Consider the following 25,715-nt stretch of genomic DNA (forward strand, 5'->3'; position numbering starts at 1 on the left):
GCGTCAGTTTTTCCACCTAATAACGTTGTGTGCGTATCATGCTAAAAAATCAGACTTCTGACACTCATTCTTGAGAAGGAAAGTTTATCATGGCATGAACTAAACAAACTGCGCGTAAGTCCACAGGAATGGAAATGTGAAACTGATTTTTATTTCGACAAGATTGAATAGAATGATGGAACATTGAAAACATAACATTCAAAACAAAATTGGAAATAGAATAGAAACCACAAGGAGTGAACTTTATTCACGAGACGCAGACAAGAAAGCGAGAAAATATGGCGGCTGCCCACAAGGAAATAAAATCGTTGGAAAAATTCTTCAAGATAAAGACGATAGAAACGGACGTTGGATCATTCCTCCAAAATTCTTACAAAGAAGGTACCCAAGAATTGGACATGTCAAACACACCACGAGAAAAGATAACATCAACGGTTATGATAGTTCTAAAAGTCATAAATCCAGACTATATAAATCAAACCTATTCCATAAACATAAATGGGTACAAAGGATACAGACTACGACCCAGAGGGAACCTGCCGATTATACCATACGGTGAAATAAACATCACGGGAGAAAAAGTTATAGCAAAAGAGCCTGAACTAATCTTAAGGAAAATAAAAAAAAACGGGGAGCTTCGCCTATCTGACATCCTAATGGAAATGCCATTAGAAGCAACAGTTGAAAGCTCTGAAGAAAAAAATTCGGCATAAATTTAATAACATTAAGACTGGCAACCCCATTCCACTATCCACGATATATATTGGAACAAGAATACTAGAAATAAAAATAAAAAACTTAGAGAAATGAAAAGAGCCTTCTCCCTACACGGATTCCTCACTAAATCATGGTACAAAGGTTGCTTACACCACAGAAAATGCAACAGATGCGGAAAAACAGGCCACACTCAACGCAGATGTCCGAATAACCAAAAGGAGACCCAAGCAGCGACAAGTTAAGAGACTAAAGAACAAAAGAAACAAACCTACGCTGCGACGGCAGTAATCTTTCAAAACAAAAAGCACCAGGAAGTATAGACGGAATAACAACAACAATTACAACAGAAAAAGCAGCTTCTTGAAGAAAAACAAAACTCAAAACAACAACAGAAAGAGGAACAACAACAACAACTGGGACAAAAAACTTCAACGACAACAGGAGAAACATGAACACGAGGTTGAGAAACAAAAACAACAAGAAGACAAAGAATATCCAACAACAACAAAGAAAAAAAAACAGCAACAGTTAGGACAGAAGCAAATCCAAAAACAAAAAGAGATAGGAAAACAAAAGGAACAGCAACAAAGAAGGGGAGAAACAACAACGGGAGAAACCAAGATGAAACAAGTACAAACGAGCACCACGCCAGAAAACATACAGCAGGAAAAACCAAAACAGCGAGAACAAAGACATGGCCAACAAGAGGAATTAGGAGAAAAACAGCAAAACAAATCGAAAACTAAAATAACATCGACAGACAAAATCAACTGAAACAGCCCAATTAAACCTGAGCGAGGAACAAATAAAAGAACTATAATTAGACAGAAGCAGAAGGGGAAAATGGAGACAAAGAAGAACACAGAAAGATCGAAACATACCTATTGGACTACGACGAATGCCTAGAATATAATATCGAATTAAAAAAATAAATATACAATACAGAAAATAATAACATTTAAAAAAAAAAGATACAATATGAATGAATAAAAACACGTACAATATCAAAAGACATAACACATCCCACCTGGCAACTTTAAAAGTAGGACAGGAGGGCCTCCCTAACTGGTCCGAAAAGATCAACATGAGAGAGAGAGCACCCTCCAAACAAATTTACAAAACCGAGATTACATACAACGATTCTACTCACTCAACCCAAAGTGGTATAAAGGCTACATATTACGACCTAGAGGAACGTAACCGATACTACCACTTGGGGAAATAACTATTGCAGGAGAGACTGTCACAGTAAAGGAACCCACACACATTTTGCGGAAAATAAAGAAACAAACTGACATTTCACTCGAGATACCTCTAGAAGCAACGGTAGAAAAGTTCGAGAAAAAGTTCAACATAAACGTGATAACATCGAGACTAGCACATATATACAATGGGACAAGAACATTAGAAATTGAGATGAGCAAAATGATAGACGTGAAAAGATCGTTCTTTCTACATTGTTTTCTGACTAAATCATGGCACAAGGGATGTATTTATATCATAGAAAATGTAACAGATGCGAACCGACCGAACATACTCCACACAAATGCTCTAAAAACCAAGAGACCCAAGCAGAGATTAGAAAAGAGAACAACGAACAGAAAGTAACGAGGACGAAGCAACACCAACATCAAAAGCATAAATCTGGAAGAAACAAGATGAAGAAAAACAAACCCGAAAACAACAATGAAGAGAACAACAACAACTAATAGGACAGAAGCAAAACCATCCACAACAAGAAGAAAAACAGAAACATGAAATACAAAAACAACAGCATCAAAAGGACACCAACCAGAAACAAACAAAAAAGCAATAGAACAAACAACAGGGAAACCAAAATAAGCAAGAATAATTATCACAAACATCATCAACAGCAGGGTCCAAAACAATAGAATCGTCACAAATAGAACCAAAAATAGCAACAACGAATAGAGAAACAACAAAGGCAAAAACTAGTCAGAAACAAACAATAATGCAATAGAATAAACAACAAGGAAAACAAATTCAGCAGGAACAAGTACCCAAGACAACAGGGAGAAAAACAACAGGGACAAAAACAACAGAAAAAAAACAACAGTGACAAAAACAATGTGGCAAATAACAACAGGGGCAAAAACAACAGGGACAATAACAACAGGGACACACACAAAAAACAGAATTATCACTGAAATATCTGACTTTAGAAAAAGAGCGAGAATTAGAACGAGAAAGAGCCAGAATTAGAAGGAGAGAAAAAAGAAGACAAAAGAGAGGAGACGATGATGGAAAATTACCTACTAGACTATAATGAATCTTTACAATTAAAAAAGACACACAATGACAAAATAATCATACATACAAATGAAAGATTATATATATATATATATATATATATATATATATATATATATATATATATATATATATATATTTTTAAAAAATATCAATCAAAAAATAATATAGCACAACTTAGGCAATCATAATATTAGAGCTGGGGAGCCTCCCTGAATGGTCTGAAAAGATCAACCAGAGAAAGTACCCCCCCCCAAAAAAAAATAAAAAATAAAAAATAAAAAAAAATGGGAATACAAACCCGTGATTCTCACGCTCATTCTTGAGAAGTAAGTCTGTGAAATAGTGACCAGCCATTGCACGAACGAAACAAACGGCACGTACGGCCACGGGATATAGGTAACTACATGCACATATTTCTACACCTTACAGTGTGGACTGCTTTTGCATTGCACGCATCTAGCTCCGCAATTTATTTCTATTACTGACATAATTTTTCCCCCGCCATTTTTGTTGATATCAATTTCCACTCTTTTATTGCTGCATTTGCGATACAGATAGCAATTTATTTCTTTACACAATGAAAAAGGCACAAACACAGTGTTTAGGAAGTTTTATTGTAAACATGACTAATGAAAAATAGGACAAAATAAAGTAGCGACAGTTGTAAACACTACTCACTACTTAAGATAATCCCTTCTCAAAGAGAAATAGATGAGATTGCACAAAAACGACCCTAATAGGGTGCAAAACTGCAGCAATACTTTGAGGTCAAAGTTGAAAATGGAGATGGACAAAACATGCTAATAGCTCACACCCTAAAGGATGCCAACAACTGGATTTTGGTATAGTCAATGACTGCCCTAGGCAATCAGAAATAATAACAGCTCTAAAAGTGAAGGGTGTGAACGTAGACAAGGTTGAGGGAATTCAAAATGGGGGTAGAAATAAATACATAATTTACCCTAGAGAATATAACACACCTCTCTTAGAATCTACGGAGATAGAAGTTAGAGGTCTAAAGGCGTCGGTTTCAAACGCACCACCCATTACAAAAGTGATAGAGCTCAAAACAAGAGATGTCTATTATCTCAGGACTCCCTCTGGAAGTAGACAGCGGCACTTTATCAGAAAAGACAGAAAAGAAATTTAACATAAATGTTAAATGGCAAAGGATGGTTACTGTTTGGGGGTACAAGACAGCAAAATCTGGAGTTAGTATAGTAACCATCGCCAAGGAAGATTCGGAAAAAATTCCAACCTTCTTCTTATTACTGGGATTTCTGTTGAAATCCTGGTAAAAAGGAATGTGAACAGGAACTGCCTGCCCTAGATGCAAAATGACAGGACACGTACCCAAGGATTGCAAAAATTCAGCAGCACCGCGCACCTATGCGGACGCGGTGGCGGCAAAACACATAGAAACCGAGGAAGGGATGAATAGAGACCAACAAGGGGAAAACAAACACCAACCGGGGGGTTAGCAAAGATAACCCTGCCCCACTCCAAACCAAGCCTGTCCCTCTATGACAAAAACAAATATGGACACGACAGGAATATACAGTACACAAGTACAAAGCATTAACTTGACGGGGATTTAGGGTGGCAAAGATCCTGAATGGGAAGACTTTGTCACGCCAAAGAAAAATGGAAAGCCCGTAATAAGCGACATAGAGGGTGATATACAAGCATGTAACCCTTTCTACCACCTACACCTAGGAGAAGAAGACATCTCATTAGAAAACGATGATGAAAAGATTCAGACAAAGGAAGGATCGGTGAATCTTATTGGAATACAACCACTAACATCAACACCGGCCCATAACAAACGAAAACATACACCATCTCCACAAAGCTCCTCTCAGAGTGGAGAATTAATCTCACAGGAGATAGAGGATGGAAATAAAACAACCCAAACAACACTTCCTCCACGGACTATAAAATCTTAAGCAGAATCCTAACAAACCGAGTGAAGAGTGGACTCGGCAAAATAATAAATATAAACCAGGCCTGCGGGTGAAAAGGGAGAGGCATACAGAGCAACATCTTAAATATAAAAATAATAGTAGACTGCATAAATGAAACAGGAAAGAAAGGTGCTACGGTACTTTTCGACCAAGCAAAAAAAAAAAAAAAAAAGCTTTTGATAGATTGGAACACAACTACATACAGAAAGTATTAGAGAAATTTGGATTCGAAGATAACTTCCGAAAATGGACTGAAATCCTGTACACTGGAATAACCTCGAAAGTACAGGTAAATGGAAAGAGCACAACATAATTTGACATACAGAGATCAGTGTGGCAAAGATGCCCACTATCAATGCTATAATACGTAATAGCAATTGAAATTCTTAGTCCTAAGATACAAAACAACCCAAAAAAAAAAAGGTATCCAAATTCCAAATTTTAGAAAGGAATTCAAAATGCTCCAACATGCTGACGATTGTACCACCTTTATAAAGGACGCAAAATCCTTTCAGAATCTAGAGAAAGAATCTGAAAATGTTTTGGAAAATCGTCCGGATTACAAATAAACCATGACAAAACTGAAATTCTAATAATAGGCAACTGGCATGAAAACCACCGGGACTACCACAGCACCTTCTGCGAGATAGAGTGAAACCGTTGGGAATTTTCTCTGGGAAAAACGAAGAAATATAAAACTATAAACATCTAATCAAGAAGACCAGAGACAATGTAAACATCTGGGCTCTAACGCCACTCTGCATAATGAAGCGGCCCAAGTGGCCAAAACATATCTATATTCGAATATACACTATACACTAAAATTTATAAACATGGAAAACAAGAAACTAAATAAACTAGATGCAAAAATAATCAACTTTATATGGAATAACAAGCTCACCATATCACAAAGGAAACAATATAAAGAACAAAAAAAAGGGAGGGGGGGAACTGGGATTACCAAGCCCCATATGACTGAAATGTTCACACATAATTAACTGGATGAAAATGATACAAAAAACAGCTTGGGAAGCACTATATACATATATATATATATATATATATATATATATATATATATATATATATATATATATATATATATATATATATATATATATATATATATATATATATATATATATATATATATATATATATATATATATATATATTTGCTGTTGAAATTTAGAGATGAAGAATTATGGAACTGAGATAAACATAAAATATATGAATGGGTAAGAGAGGATATAACAAAGAAAATTCGACAACTATTTAACCTTGAAAATAACTGACTACATCACAAAAACAATGATTACCTGCGGGGAAATAATTATGATAAAAAATAGTAAAAACACCTGGGAGGAGGGGATCTGGTTTACCGCCCGCTTAGAGACGTGTACAAGCCTGTACGCGGGCTAGATCCCCTGTATTTGCACCGAGACCCCAGGGTGAGAAACTTAACAAATACTAAGGCACAAATTTATAGGGGAAACCCACCCTTCTAATACATTAATTAATACGATTTGTATTCAGTTTTACAGGTAATATCATGGAACCTACGAGCTAGAAGAACGGAGTACAGACATCGTAGGGCTAAGTTACACGGCGCCACGCGAAGTGAACAGGCTTGCGAAAGAGTTCCAGAAAACTCCTGTCGTATGAAATGGACAAACAGTACAAAAACGTCGGGAATATAAAAAACAACTAACCTTTTGTTTTCTCCGATCTAACGGAACTAATTCATTGGGACATTTCTTCCTATTTTAGGCCCTTTCTAACTGTTTTGTAAAATAATGATCCCCAGTTGAAACAGGCGATGCATAAAAGAATTGAATTCGGGGGAAGAGCATGCACCAAGGTAGTTTTCCCCAATTAAGAGGAAGAATACGTCAGGGGCGCCCTCCCAGCGGAATGCTATCCCGTAAACGTGTTCCATATTTAGAATCAGCGATATATCTGGCTGTGACCTTACACAGAGAGAAGCATGACTAAATAAATAAAGGTAATGTTATACTTTAAAAAGGACCTAGCCTAAAAAATGTAACGCAGGAAAAATAAGAAACGTCACACAAATAGTACACCCGAAAAAATGCCAAACACGTATAGTGTAGTGTTCCTTGAAGAATCAACCGTAATTCAGCTGTTAACATTAATAATGACGATTTGAACAATAATGTTTTGCGCCAACTCTCTAACGTGGTTGACGTATTTGCGCAGAGACTCTGATATCACTGGACAACAAATTTTTACAAAAGTCATGTTACTGAAATAAAATTAGTCAATTCTTATCAATTTTTATGTGCTGAACACGAATATGACAGTCAAATTGCAAAATTGGCTCTAGTTTTTTTGTAATCTGCAAGAAATTAATGTTTACATAACGAAATGCATTCCAATAGTAAAAGGTCAACTGTAATAGCCTACCTATAAAAAATCAAGTCATTGACTACATCTTAGATTTCTTCGCCTGTCTCTTGTACAGCTGTTCGGGAGCATCTCTGAGGAGTGTCCAGCAGTAGTCAGCCAGCATTGTAGTGGACCATTTTCCCTGGTATCTTTGTTCCATTGTTGCGATATCTTGATGAAAACGTTCGCCGTGTTCATCACTAACAATACCACAGTTGCTAGGAAAGAAATCCAAATGGGAATGAAGGAAGTGAATCTTTAGAGACATATTGCAGCCAAGTTTCTTATACTTCATCAACATGTCTTCTACTAGTTCCTTATAGTTTTCTGCCCTAACATTTCCGAGGAAGTTTGTAGAAACTAGGCGAAAAGCATTCCATGCTTGTTTCGCGTCACCTTCCAGCAAGTTGTTGAACCGGTCATCTTTGAAAAGCTCTCGAATCTGAGGACCCACAAAAACTCCCTCTTTAATCTTTGCTTCGCTGAGTCGAGGGAATTTTTCATGCAGGTATCGGAATGCTGGCAAAGTCCGGTCAATGGCTTTCACGAAGTTCTTCATCAAACCTAGTTTGATGTGAAGGGGTGGTAGCAAGATTTTCTGAGCCTCAACCAGAGCTGGGTGTTGGATATTCTTCTCTCCAATGGCTACATTCTGCCTGTGAGTCCATTCCTTCCTCATGTAGTGCATTTCCCTTGCTCGGCTATCCCACTCGCATAAGAAACACATGTATTTTGTATATCCTTGCTGCAGTCCCATTAAAAGGGCAACTACCTTCAAATCACCACAGAGGTGCCAGCTGTACTTGTTATACTCAATGGAATTCAGTAGCTGCCTTAAGTTATCGTATGTCTCTTTCATGTGGACAGCATACGCTACTGGAATAGATGGAAGAATGTTTCCATTGTGCAAAAGCACAGCCTTGAGACTCAGTTTCGAAGAGTCCACAAATAGTCTCCATTCTTGTGGGTCATGAGTGATTTTTAAAGCATTCATGAGGCCCTCAATATCGGAACAGAATATCAGATTACTTTCCTTTCTGAAGAAAGGCTCCAATTGCTGGTGGCGCTTTCGATATGCAGTAATTGTGACATCTTCTTCTAGAAGATTCCATTGTTGGAGTCTTGATCCTAGCAATTCTGCCTTGTTCTTTGATAAGTCCAAATCACGAATCAGGTCATTTAGTTCTTCCTGTGTTATTCTGTGTGGGGTTGATGATGCACCACAGTGAAAATCTGGATCACTGCATGCTGATGGACCAGGAGAAGAACAGGTCGACTCACCTTTGTCTTCGTCAGATGAATCAAGAGAATATTCTGCTGGAGGTTCTGGAATAGGAAGTCCCTCACCATGTGGAACTGGTCTCAATGCAGACGGAATGTTTGGGTAGACTATTCTCGACTTCTTTCGCTTCGTTATTCCGCCGGAAAGAGGAGGAACCAAGCAGAAGTAACAGTCATTTAGGTGGTTGCTTGGCTCTCTCCACACCATTGGGACTGCAAACGGCATTGATGACCTTTTGCAATTCAACCACTGTGAAAGCTGTGTTGTACATGTAGCACAGCATATATGCGGAGCCCAAGGCTTGTCTTGGTCACCAACCTTGCATCCGAAGTAAAGATGATATGCCTTCTTCACTTGAGAATTGATACTTTTCTTCTGGTTGGCAAATGTCACTTCCCCACAAATATAGCAAAAATTGTCCGCGGTATTAACACACTTTCGAGGCATTACTGTTCTTTATTGTACGTAAATGGATAAAATAATAAGTTTTATGTAACAGTAGCTTGAACTGTCTCGCACAACGTCTAAAATATTTTAAATGCTGAACCTATCTGATTGGGCTTTATATAGTACACTGCTTACGTCAGCTTCAGCAGCCGCCTGGCATTAGTATAATAGGCCTACACATGTATAGTACACTGCTGACGTCAACTTACTTCAGCAGCCGCATGGCATTAGTATTGCATTGCATCAGAAAATGATGCAATCAACTGTGGATGATGTGAGCATGATAGTATTATGCAATGTTACATCATTATTCCGGATGTTGCTGCAGTCCTACTGGAGAAATTTACACAGTGAAACATAGAAAATGAGGTATATGAATATCTTCAAAACGAGAGCCAATACAAATTTTTCACGGTTATATTCGTGTTCGGCACACCAAAATACTACAGATTAGGGCCTTTTCAAGTCAGTAATGATTTCACTGTTGACCAGTGTATTCATATCAGATTTCTAAAGTAGAACGTTAGATCAATTTATCTGATACATGGCCGAAAATAATTACCACAATCTACGATAGTCTACCACAGTCCACTACAATCTACCATAATCTATGAAAATACTGCAATCTACCAGTATATATGCCTCGGTCCATTACAATCTACCATAATCCACTATAGTCAGTATATATGCGGACAATGGTTAATAAACGTTCAGTAACTAGTAATTTAACGATAATTATATGATTCAGATTAACACAATAATATTATGAGAGATTTATACTTAATAAATATAATTAAAACTATTTAACAAAACAAAGGCAGACAGAGTATGAGAGACATATAACGCAGTGTATGACAAGAACTTGCGCTACAATTCTTGTCGTGTACATTATGGGGGGGGGGGGGAGGTAGGGTCAGTGTACTAGACCCGAGTGTGTACTTTTCACCCGTATGTAAAAAATAAAAATAAAAAAAAATAATAAAAGAGGATGCTCCAGCGTCATAAAATAATTTATAAACTACCGCATATAAAATTGAGCACATCATCCTGGGTAAAATGATAATACATGTATCTCAGTTTGGGTACAATGATACGTATAACTCAGTTTGGGTACAATGATACGTATACCTCGGTGTGACTACAATGACAATACATATACCTCAGTCTGGGTACAATGAAAATATATATACCTCAGTCCGGGTTCAGTGATAATACATGTCCCTCAGGCTGGGTACAATGATAATACATATACATTAGTCTTGGTACAATGATAATACATATACAACAATCTGGGTACAATGATAATGCACGTAGCTTAATATGGGCACAATGATAATACATTTACCTCAGTCAGGATAGAATACGAATACATGTACCACAGTCTGCGTACAATGATAATATACCTCTGTCCGGTACAATGATAATACAGTCTGGGTATAATGATGAAAACATGTACTTCAGTCGAAGATAGGTATCGTGTTCCTGGTGATATGTATTCTCAGCGTCTTACCGTCTAAATTATGAATTCTTATTGTACGTGCCAAGGTTTTAGTGTCTCTTCACCTAGCTTTCAAAACAAAAATATTTCAAATTTCCCCATTCTATAGCGATTGAAAAAAAAAAAATACCGTGTACACCTTTTGTCCTAAAATAGAAAGGCATGCAACCCCTAGACATCAATGAAGGAAACAGTTTACTAAGATTTACAATCCAAAATGTATCCAACCTTACAATAACTGTACACCGTGAAACGTTTCTTGGCTGTAAAATATATTTGACTGTACTATTTATATTAACAACTTTTCATTGGAAAGACGACAGAACTCGAAAGGAATGGGAGGGGGATAGCAATGAACGTTTCAAACAACGTAACCTACAAGAGAAGAACTGAGCTCTCTCTCGCTCTCGCTCTCACACACACACTCGTCATGGACTGATGAATCTGAAAGCGATTTTAACAACTGAGTAATTTTCACTGGAGTCTTTAATACTGATTTATCGGCGCTATTAATATCCCTTAGTTTCATATGACGCAACTGCAGAACCTTACACAGGTAATCAATGTTCCAACATGAGTAACAGTCTGTACTTTACCCTGATCTATAAAATCTACATTACCCATCCATCTGTATTAGTATCACTATCCTATATGTGCTAGTCGTAAGAAATAGAGTGAGAGAAAAAAATTGAAGACCACACAGAAAATAAAAAAAAAATAAAATAAAACGTAACTACGATTGATTATTTATTTCCCACCTAAATTATTAAAACTCGGACGTCAGTCAGTAATTGGTTCAATAAGCAAACTCACTCACTATAGCCTTGATAAAAATTGGTGGCCATACTGAATGTCAGACAGGCACCATTTTTAGTTAGGACCAGCTGGATATTTTTATACGTCTTTCAGTTAAAATTCCATGTTGATATGACCGTCCATTCGGCAGTAGCGATAACAATATTTTCAAGATGGCCACATATTGTGCGTCACATCAGCACCATTTTAACTTATGACCAACACTACAACATATGACGTCTTCTGGTGAAAACACTGCTCAGTAAGACCTTTCATTCAAGACGAATAGTGATAACAAGATGTACAATATGGTTGCTTTGTCGGCCGGATTCACGTCAGATCATCACCATTGTCATCTAGGAGCAACTAGACATCATATGAAGTCTAGTAGTGAAAACTTCCTGTTGACAAAAATACCCATCATAAGTATTCGTTCAGTGCAAAACCAGTGTCATGGGCGCCCACACATAGGGGCAAGGGGTTGGCAGTTGCTTCCCACCCCACCCCTTGCCGACTTCACCTCTAAGCATGGCTTGGCCTACATCCGTAAAACTTAATAGCTGACCATAATATGTCTGCCCCGCCTCCCCCTCTAAAATAACAAAACAAAACAACCCAACAAAACAACAAAATAATTATGCTGGCGCCCCTGCCACATATTGATATGATCATTCATTTAGGACGAGTAGCGGCAAAAAGAACTTCTTTTGGGCTACAGTAGTGGCCGCATTGGATGTCAATTCGGCATTATTTTTATTCGCATTAACTGCACGTTATAAAACGTCTTTGGGTGAGAACTCCGTGTCGATATGACCCTCTATTTAGTGGAGGTAAAGGTAACAAGAGTTCCAATATGGCTACCATGGTGGCCATGTTGCATGTCCGAGCAGCACCATTTTCTCTAGGACCAAGCAGACCAGGGGATCAATATATGTGTGAAGTGTCATGTTAATTCTACATGTAGTTTAAGAGGAGTAGCGATAACAGACTTGTGCTAACGGACGGATGGACGACAGACGATAAACGGACATACACGAAGACGATCCCATAAGTTCCCCTGGCTTATGGCCAGGAGGGCTAAAAATTACCCACTTGATAAACGATATCTCGCCTGTATTCTAACAACTGTATCAAAATTCTTTTAAAGAGCTGTACGCAGTCGAATTACCACCTATTTTGATGATATCCTACACACTTACCTTTATGCTCTAATTCGGCTATTTGAAGACTAACGTGTCTCCCTAGACCAAGTTAAATATGATAGTTATTTTGATGGTCCTGTTCGATGCATTAATTTGCCTACCTTAGGAATTCCTTCTACGGAAATTGTAAAAATTATAGGGATGTGATGTGATTTTGATTTTTAACGTAGCTTTAACCATTTTTCAGTCATATCGCTACGATGTCTGCAATGTGTCAGTTTATAGTGATGTCTAACACTGGGGCATCATGCCGCAGACATGTAGCATGATGTCCCACCCAGTCACATTATCCTGACACCAGGCCGACCAGTCCTAACACTAACCTCTTAATGCTGAACGCCAAGCGAGGCAGCTGTTAGTACCATTTTTTAAGTCTCTGGTATGACTCGGCCGGGGATCGAACCCACGACCTCCCACATCCGAGGCGGACGCTGTAACCACTAGGTCACCGGAGCGGTGAAAGCATAATAGTAGAATTGCTCAGTCATTTTTTTTTTTTTTTTGTATAACCCAGCGGCCTCGCTAGGGTTGGTGTCACCCAGTGCGGTAAACTCACAGTGTCACCCCTCCAGACTAGACCGAGCAGTGTGTGCTCTGTACAATTTGCAATTTTTCATTTTGGTGTCACCCCTCTGAGATGGTGTTACCTGGTGCGGTCCGCACCCCCCGCACCCCCCTAGCGACGCCACTGGTATAACCATTTTGTACAAGAGAACATATAAAAGAACAAATAATTAAGAGAAAGCTACTAAAGAGGCCCAATATTTTACTAATACGGAGATAACTTGAGCAATCATATTTGTGATCCAGACTGAATGTCGCGCTCTGTAATGTCACAATGAAAGCTATGCATATTAACAAACAAATTCGTACTACCCTCAATCGTGACAATTCCACACTACGCGCTCTTATATTGAGGAAGTTTAGTACATGGCCATCCTTGTCAAAGTCCGTAGCGATATATAATATTCTTATGGAAGTTTATTGGTGACAGTTAAGGTGCAGAGCATTCAATAATCAGGATTGAATAGACTTTGGTGAAAGAAAATAGTGTTAAATTTTAAAAGAACAATGTATATTTAATTTTAAAATGGTTAAATGCGCGTACATGACCCATGTGACTTGTACTATACGAGAATACTAAAAATTAAAATTACTACCGTATATTCAGCCTTTCGATTTCTAACAAATTTTGTATACAGCCTAACACTGACGAGATCCCGGATGATATCGATTGTCAGCAATGACTTTTGAAAAGCCAATGAAGCCATTTCATCAAACTGGTTTTATATTACAAAAATGATACTTGTAAATATTGATATAAAAACAGCCTCCAATCTCCCTGTTATATATATATATATATATATATATATATATATATATATATATATATATATATATATATATATGGATAGATGTGTGTGTGTGTGTGTGTAACATATCAACTTGGCCTACTCCCGGGACAAGCTTAAATTCGGCTCAAGTTTCCAAGTACCTTGCCCATGTGCACGTTCCAAAATATGGATTGGGGATTGTTAGTGTTTCGTTACTAACTGAAGCTAGTTTTGACAAATAAAGAATCATTATTGTCATTCGAACTTCTCAATTACATTTTAAGCGTACTATTTGTTCACGTAACATACCCAGCCTCGAGCAATTAGCTGGCCGAGTATAACGATTTGTTTGATGCATTTCGCGGTCTATAGGTAAGTGATGCATTAATTGTTAATAATATAACTTGTGAGATTTCATTGACAAGTATGTTTGGCAATAAAAGTACCCGTCACTGAGGATTAACCACCAAGATTTCAGTCAAAGCATAATCGATAAACCGAAAATGTATTACCCACGTGCCATGTTTATTATTATTATTTTTTTTGGGGGGGTGGGTACTCTCTCTGGTTGATTTTTTCAGACCATTCAGAGAGGCCCTACAGCCCTACTTGCTGTTGGTGTATGCTATTTATTTTGGCTAATGTCTTATTTTATTTATGTGTATGTTTCATCTTTGTATGAATTTAATACTTCTTTGCTTTTATATATATATATATATATATATATATATATATATATATATATATATATATATATACACACACACACACATGTATATTTTATTTTAAAATACTATTCAAGAAGGTATGTCTCACACAATTTTGTCTCCTTTCTCTTTTTTGTCCCTTAATTGCCTTTCTTCTACGTCTATCTCTGTGGGGCTTTTTTTTCTTCTTCTATCGAGGTTGTTTGCTTGGGTTCTGTTGTTACTATCTCTTTTGGTGTTGTCATTGTAGTTGGCTGATTTTCTAGGCATTCATCATAGTCTTCCAGGTGCATTTCTATATGTTCCTCTGTTAGATCTGATTGTACTGTTGCAGTTCTAGTTGCCGTTTTGTTGCTTTTTTTCTCCTTGTTCCTTTTTTGGCCTAGTTTTTGTTCTATCTGTTTCTGTTTTCCTTGTTGTGTGTTTCCCTTCTTAATTATCGGCTGTGCTTGCTTCTTTGTTTTTTCTCCCATCCTTTGTTTCACTTGGATTTCGTCTGCTTTTGATTTATGTATTCCTGTTACTTGTTTCTGTAATTTCTTTTGTTGTTGCTGCTGAACTTGCTTTAGTTCTAGTTGGTTTTGTTGTTCTCCTTGTTGATGTTTTGAGGTTTGATGTTCTTGTGTATTTTTGTATTTTTGTCGCTCCATCTCTTGTTTCTGGTTCTCTTGCTGCTGTTGAAGTTTGTTTTGCTCATGGTACTGCTGTTTCTGTTTTACTTTCTCTTGTTTATGACTTTCTTGTTGATGTCGTTGTTGTTGTTTTGTCCTGGTGGTTCTTGTTGTTGTTCGTGTTGCCTAATAGTTGGGAAAGGTTCCACCGTTGCGGTGTAGATTTATTCATTTTCCTTTCTCCCTGTTTGGATCTCAGCTGGATTTTGGGGGCATTTATGGAGAGTATGCCCCGTTTCTCCGCATCTATTACACTTTCTGCGGTGTATGCGTCCCTTGTACCAAGCTTTTGTCAAGAATCCATGTAGATAGAAAGCCCTTTTAATTCCCCTAAGTTTAGTCTTTTCAATTTCCAGTATTCTAATCCCGTTTTATATTGAGAATCCTGGGACGGTCGCCAATCTTGATTTTTTCACTTTTACGCCAAATTTATTTCGAAACGGACAACTGTGTCTTCTAGTGGTATCTCCATGGGAATGTCGGATAGATGGAATTCCCCTATCTGCTTCTCTTTTTTTAGGAGTGGTGTTGTGGGTTTATTTTACTACTACCATCTCTCCCGAGTTGTTTAATTCTCCATGCGGTAGGACCGGCAAATTTTCCCTGGGTCTTATTATGTATCCCTCATATCCTTTCCTGTTACTAGAGTATATTTGTTGTAGTATGTCCGGGTTTCTAGTTTTCAGGGCATTTAAGGAATAACCCTTCTTCTGTCTCTATTCTCCTTGTTTTAAAGTATTTTTTCCAAGTTCTATATCGTATTGTAGGCAGCCGCCATTTTTTCTCGCTTTCTTGTTCGTGAGTAGAATTCATCCTCTATGTTTCTTCTTTCTATAAATTTGTAATTCTTCTTTGTATATTTGTATACTTTCGTATAATGTTCCATTGATTCCTTGCTTCTCTCTTGAAATAAAGTTGCTATGCGCTCTTACGAACAGCCTTGGTTGCTAATAGCTTTCTCAAGTTTGCTTTGTACGTGCCATTGCCGATGATAAAACAAGAGACTTACTTCTCAAGAAGGAGTATCGGATTCATTAGATGCAATATACAGGTAACTCTGCCATGTTTATGATCTATTGTTTATATGATAATTAATCAGAGACTGGTCAGTAAATACTGCTTAGCAAACCATTAAAGGTATAAACAAGAGACTGGTCAGTAAATACTGCTTGGCAAACCATTCAAGGTATAAAAAAGAGACTGGTCAGTAAATACTGCTTGGCAAACCATTCAAGGTATAAACAAGAGACTGGCCAGTAAATACTGCTTGGCAAACCATTCAAGGTATAAACAAGAGACTGGTCAGTAAATACTGCTTGACAAACCATTCAAGGTATAAACAAGAGACTGGCCTGTAAATACTGCTTGGCAAACCATTAAAGGTATAAACAAGAGACTGGTCAGTAAATACTGCTTGGCAAACCATTCAAGGTATAAACAAGAGACTGGCCAGTAAATACTGCTTGGCAAACCTTTAAAGGTATAAACAAGAGACTGGTCAGTAAATACTGCTTGGCAAACCATTCAAGGTATAAACAAGAGACTGGCCAGTAAATACTGCTTGGCAAACCATTCAAGGTATAAACAAGAGACTGGTCAGTAAATACTGCTTGACAAACCATTAAAGGTATAAACAAGAGACTGGCCTGTAAATACTGCTTGGCAAACCATTCAAGGTATAAACAAGAGACTGGTCAGTAAATACTGCTTGGCAAACCATTCAAGGTATAAACAAGAGACTGGTCAGTAAATACTGCTTGACAAACCATTAAAGGTATAAACAAGAGACTGGCCTGTAAATACTGCTTGGCAAACCATTCAAGGTATAAACAAGAGACTGGCCAGTAAATACTGCTTGGCAAACCATTCAAGGTATAAACAAGAGACTGGTCAGTAAATACTGCTTGACAAACCATTCAAGGTATAAACAAGAGACTGGCCTGTAAATACTGCTTGGCAAACCATTCAAGGTATAAACAAGAGACTGGTCAGTAAATACTGCTTGGCAAACCATTCAAGGTATAAACAAGAGACTGGCCAGTAAATACTGCTTGGCAAACCTTTAAAGGTATAAACAAGAGACTGGTCAGTAAATACTGCTTGGCAAACCATTCAAGGTATAAACAAGAGACTGGTCAGTAAATACTGCTTGACAAACCATTAAAGGTATAAACAAGAGACTGGCCTGTAAATACTGCTTGGCAAACCATTCAAGGTATAAACAAGAGACTGGTCAGTAAATACTGCTTGGCAAACCATTCAAGGTATAAACAAGAGACTGGTCAGTAAATACTGCTTGGCAAACCTTTAAAGGTATAAACAAGAGACTGGTCAGTAAATACTGCTTGGCAAACCATTACAGGTATAAACAAGAGACTGGTCAGTAAATACTGCTTGGCAAAACCATTATAGGTATAAACAAGAGACTGGTCAGTAAATACTGCTTGGCAAAACCATTATAGGTATAAACAAGAGACTGGTCAGTAAATACTGCTTGGCAAACCATTAAAGGTATAACAATAAGTGTTCTGAATCTCAAAAGTCGGCTTATCAAATATTGTTGGCATGTCGGTGATTTCAAGATGGCTAGATGATATTTGGAAGCGGAGGCAGACATGAGTGGTCATAACACCCGCCAGACACTAGTGGTCATAACACACCCCAGACATGAGTGGTGATAACACACCCCAGAAGAACGTATACAGTAAAATCATTGAAAAGTTTGTGACTTTTTCAGTGATGGACATATTTGTACATTGTTTTCCTCCTGAATGCATGATTAAATCTGCATGATCATTTGAACTTAAATTGAATAGATAAAGAATAATGCAATCTATGACAATATCATAAAAAAAGTAATACAGATCTGTTATTTTAAAAAATCTCTCTCTCTCTCTCTCTCTCTCTCTCACACACACACACACACACACACACACACACACACACACCTCTTGCTGTTTAGAATCTGACATTTCTGGAGCAAGCTCAGTTTTTACAAGGGCAAGTTCAATTAACCAATCAGCTTGCCCGGGGCAAACTGACTTTAAAATTGTTAATCCCTTATATATATATATGTGTGTGTGTGCGTGCGTATGTATGTATATATGTATGTGTGTGTGTGACGACCGGTACTTCAACGTGGTCAAGAGGAGCCAAAAGCAGCAGGAGATGGGTTATTTTGGGAGAGTCTGGATTTTGGGAAGAGTACGCATATTTATGTTGGCTGCCTGCAGAAAGTCATCGTGGTTTGAAATGATTTTCAAAACGAAAAAAGTGTGTCTGTTCAAACAATTATATACCAGGGCTGACAACTTGCAAATTATTTACCAATATCCATTTCCCTATAGTTATGGAATAGTCAGTGTACGTCACGGATAAGTCATATCTGACAGGTGTCATCATGTCAGATAAATATTTAAAAAGAGGCGTATCAACAACTTGTTATATATCGTACAACCGCATATGCAGTCAGCAATATATAAGAGAGAGAGAGAGCGCAAAAGAGTTCTAGTAAGGTCCTTTTTACGTGCTGCACCTCATTTCAGATATTTTGACATTTATGAACATAAAGGTTAGAGGAAACTGGAACAAAGGCCTCTTGAAATCTCTATTAAAGTTGTAATAAAATATTTGAGGAAATACATAAAAATACACACACACACACACACATATATATATATATCAGTCACTGCGACATTTTCTGACAACAGTCACGTCCTTTCAAAGGCCTGTGGTAAAGTATAAATAGGTCATAACACAGCCATAGAAGGTGTGCTCATATAATACCGATATCAGACTTACCGCTCCCCAAGAAGATAACGCACGACGATTAACACGTAGCAGGTGTTTTGCGCATCAAATTCAATGCTGTCGGCCGTGTCCAAGTAAAACACGACGAAATAGACTCTAGCTTATATTCCTGTCACAAATAAGCAATACTACCCACACATTTACATATATAGAAACATAATGATTTATCTGCCAAGTGGCCTACTTCTCTCGTGTCAGGCTCGATACCCAATGTGTTCTTGAATACCTGGCAGACATTACCAAGGGAGGTAACCACTCCTATAGTGAACGTGACCATATATATATATATATATATATATATATATATATATATATATATATATATATATATATATATATATATCGAATAAAGTGAGAAAGCATACAGCAGAAGAAAAACTTTGAATAACTATCTTTGATTGAAAGCACGCAACAATCATAATGAAATTTTTAAACTTAAAATTCTGAACTAAGTTTTGATACAAAGTACTCAAAAAAAACTCAGGCAATTTATACTTGAATGGAAGAATGCACGGTTACGTTTGTCGTACATGCCTCTGTGGATAAACATAGAATACTATGCCGTATGGAGTTTAACGTATGATATCGTTTAATCAAAACCACATGTAGATGAGGAGGCGTTGAATTATTTATTCGTTACCGTACTATATATATATATATATATATATATATATATATATATATATATATATATATATATATATATATATATTGATTGTGTGATATACTTTAATTTTCCTATCATATATTATTTTACGATATTAATTTATTTATAACAGGCCAGTCACAAATTCGAATTTAATACGTTATATAGAACACTGTATGTTCGAATATATAAAAATACATTTTATGGCATCGTAAATGCGAATATATCTGTGTGTGTGTGTGTGTGTGTGTGTGTAACTTTATAGTAATGTTTAGCTACTACTGGGGGCATCATGCTGCAGACACTCAGCATCATGTCCCACCCAGTCACATATATTGCTATAAAGTATATCTCATCCGCAGTTTTCGATACTTAATGAGACGAATCTTCAGAAACAACATGAAACATCAGCCTGAGTCTTTCTCGCAATCATATTCTGCCGTCGTTTGCTCTTACGCGAAGAATCTTCAGTTCTGTACCTGATAAGTATTACACCTTGTTTTCAACGTTCTTTTGCCATAAATTTCCCATGCTGGTCGCTGAGGTATATGGTACTTGTCCAGAGAAATAAGCTCTATCACAAGTGTCCAGACTAATAAAAATTCTACATAAAGCACAATCATTCATGCGATTCTAAAAATACCTGTTACCTAATTACCTGCTTAAAATTAGGAAACAAAATATCCAAGACAAACCAGCCTCTCGCTTTGGAGCATCATTACGAGACCCAGATTTTAATATCGCAGGAAATTCATAAACAAATGTTCTATCCTTGCAACTGAATAAACAGAAGGCAATGGATATATCAGAGACAGGGAAGATTTTTGGATTCAAAAGTTACAGACATCCACCTCTTTTGATCTTATTTACATAAAGCACATCATGGTCATTTTATTGTCGTTGGATTTTGTAAGTTTGTAATAAACATAATGATGAATTTCTTTTTTAATATCAGTCCGTGAAATCATTTTCATTTGTGTTCAGATATAATTTGAGGAATCATTTATCAATTATTTATTAGAATCACAAAGTGCTCTTTGACTCTTTAGTCTAAAATACTATTTTGGGATTATAGTACATTCATTCAAATTCATTCTGATTATATCATTGTGAAACATCAAGACGGTTGGCACATCTAGCGATTAAAATGACTATTGGTACAACAGCACGTTCGGTATTGGTATTCATTACTAACGTTTGGATTTATGATCAAACTTATCTTTTTATTATTTTTGGATTTAATTCACAATACCTTAAGTTCAGCTAAAAATAACAAGCTTGTTTTATCACTAGCCAAGGGTTATTGATCCACTTTGATCACCCTTAAAATATTTTCTTATATGAAATGCAGTTTTTTTAAAGAAAGTGCATGAACTTACTTTTTTATATATATATTTTGATCAAGATGAACACATTAATGACGTCATGTTGACCATGATTAAGTGAGCTTCCACCCGACTATATCTTGACCAGAATATAATAGGCCAGTTTCGTTATTACATTGTATTTTTTATCTTTAGGGCTAAGGTCTGCATATATATTCATGAGGTGGTCTTCATACGATATGGGAATTTTTCATAATTGTAGAGACTACATTTTTGTATTATTTTGATAAAATGTGGAAAATCTTGGATGAGTGTAACTGAGTGAAATTCATGCATATCATTCAATGCGACCTTCCAGCTGATTGAGCTTGTCAACAATTTTGCAGCTATATTACCCATCATATTTTGACAAATCTTGTTAATCCATCTTTTATTATCGAGATGTTGCATGAGTTTGGTTGAGGCAAGATCTACGTATATTAATAATGTAATTTTGTATCTGATATGTCAAGCTTGTTATCACTTGGGAGACTCAGCTGCAATCGGAATTTAATCCACCTTAATCTTCTATTATCACTGTCATAGGCAGGTGCTATAACAAGCGACATCAGCATGTATTAATGAGACAGCTTGCATCTCACTGGCTGAGCTAGTTACCCCTCTAAATCAAGACACTATATTTATTATCCAGGTTCTAGAACAATAATAATGAGGACTTTGTAAAGCGCCTAATCTTTAGAAGCTCTAAGCGCTTTACAACATTAGACAACACCTATAACATAAAAAAACATATAATGATATGATTACAAAAAACAAACACCATGAAATTAGAAAACATAAAAAACATTTTGAAAATATTTAAGGTAGGAAACATTATTAGGTCTTTAAGTTTGTTCTTGCAGTTGAAATAAGTGAGTTTTAAGAGCACTCTTGAATGGGATCACCGTGTCTTTGTGTCTAAGTTCAGTGGGCAATTCATTCCACGTTGCTGGGCCCTGGTATGCAAAAGAACATTGTCCTTATGACTTTGTTTTCATAGTGGGGATAATGAGCATACCATTATCAGAAGAGGAACGTAAGTATCTTGCTGGTGTGTACACATGGGTGAGGTCAGATAGGTATGTTGGACTGGAGTCCGTCAGTGAAACGTAGCACAGAGAACAAATTTTGTGTTTGATTCTGGATCGAATGGATAGCCAGTGTAGGGTACAGAGCAGCGAGGAGGTGTGCTCTGATCGTGGTATTCTAAGTATGATCCGAGCAGGTGTGTTTTGAAAATTTTTTTTTGACGTTTCTGGAGTAGATATTGAGATGAACCAGACAGAACTGAGTTACAATATCCAGTCTTGAAAGTACTAATGAACACACAAGTGTTTAAGTGGCATCAGCTGAAAGATATTTACGAATGGAGCTGATGCGTCTCAACTCAAGATATGCAGCCTTGCATATGTTCATGACATGTTGGTGCAATGTGAGAGTACTGTCCAGATTAACACCTAGGTTTCGTACTGATTGTGTGAATTTAATGTTGGTGTTGTTGATATTTATCGTTTTAGGTAAAGGATGAGAATGACACAGTATTTGTGTCGTGATCAGAATGGTCTCAGTTTTATCACCAGCTTGTTACATGTCATCCATGATTTCACATCAGAAATACACCTCTCTTCACCTTGGATGGTAGCACCAACTTCAGGTGGGTGGCTAGATTTGTATATTTGGGTGTCATCAGCGTATAATTGGTGAGACACTGGATGATGATCTATGACACTTGAGAGTGGCTGAGTGTATAAAATGAAGAGAATAGGTTCAATAACAGACCTCTGTGGAACACCACAACATTGATTAACTGGGCTGGAGTGTATTCCATTTGCAGACACAATGTGTGTACTGTTGACCAAGTAGGACTTGAAACACAGTAAGGCTGTATCATGAATGCCAAATACAATGCTGGAGACGGTGAAGTAATATATCGTGGTCTATTCTGTCAAATGCTGCAGACAAATCAAAGAGGGTGAGGACTGTAATCTTTCCGCTATCCAAAGCAGAGAGAATGTCATTAACTACTTTTAGAAGAGTAGTTTCAGTACTGTGGCAAGGGCGATATGCAGATTGTACATTGCTAAAAAGACTGTTTGAATTCAGATGAGATACAAGCTGGGATAGAACAACCCTTTCTAAGATTTTTGATATAAATGGGAGATTATAAACTGGGCGGTAGTTCTTTAAATCGTTATGGTCTGGTGTTGGTTTCTTCAGCAGAGGCTTTACAATAGCAGTTTTGAAAAATGATGGGAATTCCCCGGATGAGAGAGAGAGATATTAATAACAGCAGTTAGTGAAGGCAATACTGGATCTAAGCACTCAAGCAGCAGTGATGTTGGAATTGGATCAAGTTCAAATGACTTTGGTGCACTCTTCGTCAGGATTGTACGTACGAAATCCATATACACAGGTTCAAATGCTACTAATGGTTGTCGCTCAAATTATGTATCCCAACTGTATGGTGAAGACGAGGCAATTGAAATTGTGGTGTCAAGCTTATCTCTAATGGTTTGTACTTTGTCACGGAAGAAATTTGCAAACATGTCCGGAAGGTCGACTGGAGAGAAGGTAGTTGGAAGTGGTGTAGATTTGTTCCTTGACATTAGCTTGTTAGTAATCTCGAAGAGCTCTTTGCAGCTGGAACTTTCCATGATCTTAGTAGTGTAGTGGGCTGATTTCGCTGCATGGACTATATTTGTGACATTCTTCTTAGCGGCTTCATAGATTTGCTTATGAATAGTGAGTCTGGTGGAAAGCCAAAGCCTCTCAGCTTTACGGCGGTCTCTTTTAGCAGTGCGAAGCTGGTCCCTAACACTGCTATACCATGGAGAACACTTTTGAATTGATACTCTGCACTTGGTAGCTGGGGCATGTTTGTCGAGCAATGAACACAGGCATTTATCCAGTTGTTCTGCTGTAGGAGGTAAGCAAGTTGCATGGATGTCATGCATTAGTTTGCATGGATGTCATGCATTAGTTTGGTTCTATTTATCATATGGAGGTTTCTCTTAGTAGCAGCTAAAGGGAGGGTTAGGGACTGATACGTCAAGATGGCATATAATGCAGAGGTGATCTGATGCAAGTTCATGGGATACCAGGGAGGACCGTAGAATGTTATCATCAGGTCTATGAAGAATCTAGTCTAAAATGTGACCATGTTTATGGGTGGGTTGGTTAACTGACTGTTTGAGGTTGAAAACATTAATGGAATCTAGGAGTTTTGATGTGTTTGGGCTTCCTGGACAGTCAAAGTGAAAGTTTAAATCTCCAAAAATAATCAGGCTTCCACCTATCGAATTTCCATACTCCAGGAGATTCGGAAACTGCCCCAAAAAGAGAGATTCAGTCAGCTTGTTTTTTTACCAGGAGGAGGGCGGTATATACAGAAAAAATGGACTGATCTTTGCTCCAGTGTGAGTGTGGTTTGGACTAGTTCAAACGATGTGTGGTCGAAATCGAATGTTGTGGTGTGGTTAAGACGTTTGATCATAGAGTTCTTTGTGATGACAGCAATTCCACCTCCGCGAGAGTCACGGGGGAACGACTTGATGGAGTATCCAGTGGGTGTTAGATCCGCGCACTTAGGCTCATCGCCTGATGTTTTTAGCCATGTTTCTGTCAGGAAAATGACGTCGATATCCTGATAAAATTAACTATTTCTGATGTAAATGGGTCTGTTTTATGTTATCGAGATCCTGGATGACAGATTTTGAGTAAGACATTGCGCATATTACTTATAACATAGTCTTGACAATACTTTTTTTTAAAAATCTGAATACAGCGGAATATGCAAATCAACATTATGCAAAGTCTGGCAGATAGTTTAACCAAGTTGTGTTTTGTATCAATAATCCGTAACTATTCTACTATGTTACTATGAATATTAGTACTGAGGTAATCTTGAGGATAGGACTTTATAAAGTTCTACTTCAGGATAATGGTTAACTCTTAACTATGGTAATTTATTTTTAGAATAATATTTTTTTAATTCTTAAGATGTTTTGCCATTTTTCCAGTTTTTATATATTTTGCTGATTTAGTAACAATGCATACACTGAAAAAGAATTTAAAAATTCCTTTGTGAGCGAAGTGGACATGAAGAAATTTGCCCATATTCTGCTGGGTAGAATATATTTATGTCCTTATGTTACACATTGTCAGTTGAAAAAATAATGACTTTAGTAGGTAACAAATTAGTCTGCCTCTAGAGAAAATCCACTGGCATTGCCACCAACTTTGTTTCATTTCGTGCTTGGAAGCTTGCTTTATTTACAAGATTTGTAGGCAAGGTGTCAAGGCCATATTTTACATCGCGAAAATGGACTTGAACCCGTATTTTCCTCTTTAGGCAGTCTTGGGATTCAGTATTATTTCTGAAGACCCATTTTCAAACAGGCATGGGGATTGATCACAACATTTCTTGCCTGTATTCCACAAAATCTCTTACAGAGCAATTCTATAAAATCTACAAATTGGAGATGAGTCTCAAAAATCTCTCACTAGGAAAAGTTGGGATCGATCTCAAAACTCTCCCAAAATGGAGCCTTGCGGTTGATCCTAACAATCTCTTACCATATAAACTTGAGTTTGAT

General features: G+C 37.2%; 1 protein-coding gene across 3 annotated transcripts in view; it reads right to left on the reverse strand.

Annotated features, from left to right (window-relative positions):
• The window catches only part of LOC149782448 (phospholipid scramblase 1-like), a 76,517-nt gene extending 57,167 nt beyond the window's left edge, over positions 1–19,350 (reverse strand). The window contains exon 1 of one of the 3 annotated variants that reach the window (XM_089933864.1): positions 19,102–19,350. The gene's annotated coding sequence lies outside the window, so the exon portion shown is untranslated. Of the gene's footprint in view, positions 1–10,438; positions 10,527–19,101 lie in introns of those variants that run through there. The other 2 variants (XM_089933869.1, XM_089933868.1) reach the window with 2 other exon arrangements.
• Positions 19,351–25,715: the final 6,365 nt, after the last annotated feature.

Source organism: Sinohyriopsis cumingii, chromosome 15 (genome assembly GCF_028554795.1).
Source record: "Sinohyriopsis cumingii isolate HCF-2022 chromosome 15, ASM2855479v2, whole genome shotgun sequence".
NCBI lineage: Eukaryota > Metazoa > Mollusca > Bivalvia > Unionida > Unionidae > Sinohyriopsis > Sinohyriopsis cumingii.